Source organism: Arctopsyche grandis, chromosome 1 (genome assembly GCF_051622035.1).
Source record: "Arctopsyche grandis isolate Sample6627 chromosome 1, ASM5162203v2, whole genome shotgun sequence".
NCBI lineage: Eukaryota > Metazoa > Arthropoda > Insecta > Trichoptera > Hydropsychidae > Arctopsyche > Arctopsyche grandis.
The window spans coordinates 42,046,710-42,053,109 of record NC_135355.1 but is presented as its reverse complement, the minus strand read 5'-3'; the positions used below and the strand labels follow the sequence as shown (position 1 = coordinate 42,053,109).

At 32.5% G+C, this 6,400-nt stretch overlaps 1 protein-coding gene across 1 annotated transcript in view; it reads left to right on the top strand.

The window, feature by feature from the left end:
- Positions 1 to 1,605: 1,605 nt before the first annotated feature.
- LOC143915609 (uncharacterized) overlaps positions 1,606 to 6,400 on the top strand; it is an 86,742-nt gene continuing 81,947 nt past the window's right edge. Inside the window, exon 1 of the mRNA XM_077436322.1 lies at positions 1,606 to 1,963. The gene's annotated coding sequence lies outside the window, so the exon portion shown is untranslated. The remainder of the gene's footprint in view (positions 1,964 to 6,400) is intronic.

Here is a 6,400-nt window from a genome sequence, read left to right as displayed (position 1 = left end):
ACTCCTCAATCTTTCGGAAAGTTGTATCGTTTCGACAAATTATCCAACAAGTTGGATTATTTCTGACTTAATATTGAATAATTTGTTTTTCATTTGCTTTATACATATCATATTTGACAATTTATTGTAGTGCGATTTGGTGAACCCTTTGAATGCTGACCAACTCCGATCGGCGTTTTATAAACAAGTCCGGGCTTTCAACAGTAAATACGTCAGCACTCAAAGAGTTCAAAAATACCAAACAAGATATAGTGCTTTTTTAAATGAAATGATGTAGTTTGTCTTGTTGTATACTTGTGGATTGCTGTTGCAAGTTACAACTTGTAACACACCCGATAATAATTCGCGGAAATAACGGGATAGCAGGTATAGCTTCGATGCGCATAGAGTTCTATGTTCTATTATCTTTGCGACTGCCAGATGTATTTCTTCAAGGATGTTGAGTATTGGTTGGTCATCGAAAAAAACAAAATATCCCAGATGTAGGATTGGTAGTAAAAACACTATATTTCCATGAATGAATTTGAAAACGTTCAGTCACTCTTGTCGTCTGGTCCTGTTCAGAACTAAACGTTTTGGTTTTCTGTCTGTATACAAACCTCTTCTTACTTCAGAAATGATTTGTACGTGTGACAATGTATGGTTTCTTATCCGATCGTTTTCAAACTTTGCCATTTTGCTCGGTTTGGTCATCAATATAAGTGGAAATGACGTCCGCCATTACGATGGTGATAAAATATCGTAACAGACACGTTTGAAAATACTCAGTCATATTTCTTCTTGACGTCCATCGTCCGAATTGATCGTTCAAACCAGAGAAATGTAATATTAATAGAAGTGGCTTTAGGTGTTTTTTTTTGTTGTCAAGTGACATTCTGTCCACGAACAGATCTAAATAGTTTTAGCACAAAAACTTTTCTGTTTGTTTATATTACTCGCAAGATGGGCAAGCATCGGTATAAATTGCACAATACATTCAAAAACACACAATAAACAACATGGGATACATTTTCATAAGTAAATTGATCCGATTGTATTCCGTGCGATGTAGCGTATTTATAGAGACGTACCGCGTAAAATTGACAACAATTATTTATTCGTAAGGGCCCCTCTATTCTTATTACATCTCTCTGGTTCAGACTGTTCGCCCAGTTTGTTCGTTATAGCCTCTTCTTATTTTATATCCATTTTCGCCGCCATCTCGCTTTTTCAGATTTAAATTGTCTAAACGCCTATAAATTTTTCTTTTTTCACTCTATATTTTTATTGTGATTTAAATTTTCAACACTATACCCGACGTCAGCACTCACTCAAGGGTTAAAAGTCACCAGGTTCCATATTTTCAATGAAATAAAAAAAAAACATTTAGGAAGTTGTGATGTATTATACTATATGGTACATTGGTACTACCTACTACCTAGTACCAATGGTACGGAAGATGGTATCGTCTCGATAAGTTGCACAACAAGTTGTCAGATTTTCGACTTGACAAAAATGACAGAATCGACACACTACGTTGGAATTGGGGTGCGGAAGGGGCTCGCTCACTTTCGGTTGAGCAGCCCTGCCAGTAGCCGGTTCATAGCACCTCGAGCCGAGACCAACCTGACAGTCGGCTATCGTTTGGAGCGGTGCGCGCGTTCTCCGCTACTCGCTCGCTACCTGCAGTTCTAACTACATATACCACCCAAAACGCGAACATTTTCCTCATTTTTGCATCGATTTGTTCGCTTTTGAAGCTCCATTTCACACCTAAACCCTACCGGCTAGTTGTCCCGTCAATCGTCGCCATTTCGCCCGTTGAAAAGTGTCGTTTTACGAAAGTTTTGTGCGACGAACGCTTCCGCTCGAGAGGACCCAACAACTACACCATCAACGACCACTCTCAACCGTTTTTTACCATATTATATTCAGATATGGTATAATACGAAGCGTCGTTGTTGTGTGCGTCTCGCCAAAAGAGGTAATTAAATAACATGTTTATGTTAAATTTTACGATTTGTTTGTGTAATGTATGTATGTATATTGGGTGAGTTTTCCCGTCTCGAATCAAAACGCACATCTAACGGTTCAAATTATATAAGTATGTATGTATATTACTAGTTGTTTTACCCGGCTTCGCTCAGTGTTTGTAATATAAACAGCGTAAACATGGAGAATTTAATTAGTAAATATTCATTTGTTTTTTTTACAAACCTCCTTTTAGCTTCACTTACGATTACAATTCTGAAAAAAATTATTTGAATAAAAAAAAAGTATTATATTCAACCAATTGAATTGTCGTCATATAAACTTTGTTTTGTTTACAAAGTTCCCAACCAAAGATATATACATACTTAAATGTATAAGATTACCTAAACACAATCTGTTTTAGATCGTCGACTTTAATTGATATTATGTATTATAAGCATTTATAAGAATGGTATAATAAATAGGTTTTTGAGCTCTTTTTCCTATTATGCTGTACATTAACATTAAAATAATATAATAATATGATTACTAACAAAATTAAATTAAAATTGTAAAATAGAAAATGATCAGTAGATCAGTAGCTATTAAAATAGATATAAGATGAATTGTGAACATATGTTATTTAGTAATAATAAAAAGCATTTAAAAATCAAAATCAAACATACATACATACAAAGTCTCTTTCGTAATTATATATTAGATACGATTTTTTTTTCTGTAATTTTGTGCATCTATTCGTAATATTTTAAAAACAAATAAACAAAGTCGATGATAACCCATTTTATTGTTATTATTTATATACGAATCAAATGTGATTAGATTGCGCTTATATCGCACAAAAGCAAAATGGTTTTACGTATAAACCGTATGTATGTACTTTAAAAATAATATATTTTTTTGTCAAAGGAGACGTTTTGAATAAGTATTTCATGAAAATATTCTGTAAGTGCTTTCATGTACAGAAAATTGTAGGCAGTAAATATCTGTCTAAAACTCTCATAGTGCCTACATGTATTTTTAACGAGTTTCGACGATATACGTATTTATGTATGTATGTATATTGCTTTTATGTCAAGTGGAAAATCAACCTTTTTACGACGCAAAATTTAATAAGCTTGCGAATATATCGTACGAATTAAATGTATCATTTTTTTTTCAGTGTACAATGTACAACCATATATTGTGATACGTTTTTATTACAGTTTTTTAATCTTTCGTACTCTCTTTTTTGGCTGTGGTAAATGTGGACATTCATGTAGATATTTGTCGGCTAGCAATTATTTGTAATAGTGATTTCTCGAAGATCAACTTGTCTTGACAGATGAGGCTTTTTTTGACAGTATATATGGCTGCAGTCCTCCTAGTATAGTACACATGCATCCTATTTTTGTTTGATTTTGATTTTTAAATGTTTTTTATTATTACTAAATTATGTTCACAATACATCTTATATCTATTTTAATAGCTACTGATCTACTGATCATTTTCTATTTTACAATTTTAATTTAATTTTGTTAGTAATCATAGTATTATATTATTCTAATGTTAATGTACAGCATAATAGGCAAAAGAGCTCAAAAACCTATTTACAATTTATTCTTATATATGCTCAAAATACATCTAACACATAATATTAATTAACGATTGTCTAAAGTCGACGATCTAAAGCAGATTTTGTTTAGGTAATCTGTGTGTTATACCTGAAGGGTATAGACGTGTTGTTTTAATCACCGAGACTCTTCACAAGTGTGTTAGTATGGTTATTCTTATTAGTGATTCTGTCATAGAATCTACTGGTTAGCTTGTTAGTAATGTTATTTTTGCCAAAAGCAACTGACGTTAGCCGAAGTCTAATGATGACAATATTTAGTTTTATCATTCTAAAATTGTATTTGATAGAATGATTTTTGATAAAGATGTCTGCCGTAGAGTTTCTACACAGCTTTGACATTAGTCATGAGACTCGTTTGTCGGTGGACCTCTCCGTGAATGCCCACCTCAACGAAAAAAGGGGGTAAAAGTTACCGGAGCGTATCTGAATAGAGTGCGGTGAATATTTTTTCGGTAGGGTTTCCGAGTCAGGATCTTCGGTGTCCTGACCAGGACAAAGACCAAACTACCAAGCCATGACTGAGTGAGCGGTCGGTTTCGCTCGACTGCCGATTTATGTAAATGTTGTCTTCGTCTCTCCGCAGTGGATCATCATCCAGGATATCTCCTCGTAGTAGTGTTTTTAGGCTAAGCTGTTATGTTTATGCATGTGCGAGTTGATCTGCTATTTATTCAGTGATCGCACATGTACGAACAATAGAGAAAGTGTGTTATTTGGAAATAGTTTTACGGTCTGTTGGACGCAAGCCAAATACCATATCGTGCGATGAATTCGAACTGGATTTACACGCATCGGGTGTCCTTGGTTTGGACGATTTTTAAGGTCTGCGTTTGTCTTTGATACCTTTGAAGGTGGGCCTACTAGGTAGGCAAATTTGCATTGCTATTTTTCGTTGAAATCAATTATGCTTAAGTAAACATTTATACGTATGTTGAAGAAGATCTTCGATCAATGTATTGTGCCAGTGCTGATGTAAGGATGTGGACTTGGACACTTTACTGCCAGAATATTACATTAAGTCTAATGCATTAAAATTATCATGGAGCACTGTGTGCTAGGAATAACTACATAGGAGAGATAGGAAACGGAATGCGTCATGATGAATTGATAAGAGTAGTTGATACAGCGGAGCGAGTGCAGAGATTGAAGTGACAATGTTCAGGTCACGTAGATAGAAAAAATGGATGAAAGAAGTGCTCGAATGGTACCCGAAAGAATGTATTATGAAGGCCTCAAGGGAGATGTATAGATGAAATTGGAAAAATGTGTGGGGTGAGATTTGTCCCATACAGAAGCGAGCTGGAGAGGCCTTCATCCGTCCTTCATCCGTTGGTGACTGCTTGTAAACGATGCTGATTCGGAATAGTGTTATTTTTGTGAGAAATATTTAGTTTTCAAATTGTTATTTAATATATTTGTCTTTTGTGCGTGTGTCAAAACTTAAAAGCCAAGAATTGGTTTGTTTTTATTTTTTATTAATTATTAAATAATCTTTTAGATTTGGATGAAGTTTTAAAATTTGTTTTTTTAGGTTTCTTTTCAGAACATTTCAAGTTGTATTTATTTATTAAAAAAAAAAAATTACAACGTATATAACATTGACACCAAAAAAGTTTCTAAAAATTCATAATAACAATGAAATAAATAAAAACAAAGAACAAAAGCATTGGATAATGGTAGATATATGTATATATGTATGTACATATTTAGGATATATCGATATTGTATGACCATTTTCGATTTTTAAGTTTGTCTGTTTGCTGGAATAATTCAGGTTTTTATCAAATTACCTTAAACGAAAAACTTGAATTATTCCGGCATCTACAAACTTAAAATTCGATACAAATTCAAAATTGGACGTACAATATTTGTCCAGCAAGCCATCGATATGTACATATGTATTACTTAGAAAAATGATCAAACAATAGAAATTGAATGCAGGAAAAAAAAGATAAATATGAGGGGGAATATTGTTAAAAGAAGGGCAAGAATTACATACATATGTAAAAAATTGAATCACAGGAATTATTGGTAGAACAGGGATTAATGTGAAATAATGAAGAATTACCGAGGGATCTGATTGGACATTGGAATGATCTTATATAATTATATAATTCAAAAGCTTAAACAAATTATTAAAGTAAAATAAATAAATAATTAATAATTATTATTTAGTATTTAAATTAATAATAATTTAATAAAATTTAATTTATTTTAAGTTGAATTATTTAATTAATTTATTTATTTAAAGTGTGGACCATTGTAGCATTACAAGAATTCCTAATGCGCCAAAATGGTCAAAAATATAATAGAAAAGAAACAAAATAATAACGAAAGAAATTAGAAATGACAAAAACAAAACATATACATACATATGTACGTATATACACAAACAACATATTTAACACAATCATAAAATTATAAGCTATATAATAGCGGATTAATAACTGATCGCATACAAACTGATAATTTATTATATTCACTGATCAATCCATTATTTTTTACCTACCAAATGTTTTTTTTACTGATCAAAATGTGATTGTTTTACTGATCGGTTAAATAGAGGCCGAAAAAAACACTATATCATACGGCTACAATCGTACCATAGTGATTTCCGATACTTTTTTTTAGATTTAGGTCGAATTGCAATCAGTTCAAATCTCGGAAGACTTTTGATCGTGTGCTTTATTGAATGCGATGACGTCACAATATATAATTATATTTTTATATTACGCACTTTCCCCGTTTTTGATGTGTTTACGTGCCGTAAGAGTTTTCCATTAAGGGGCGTAATTTCGTTGTATCTAATCGAATTCC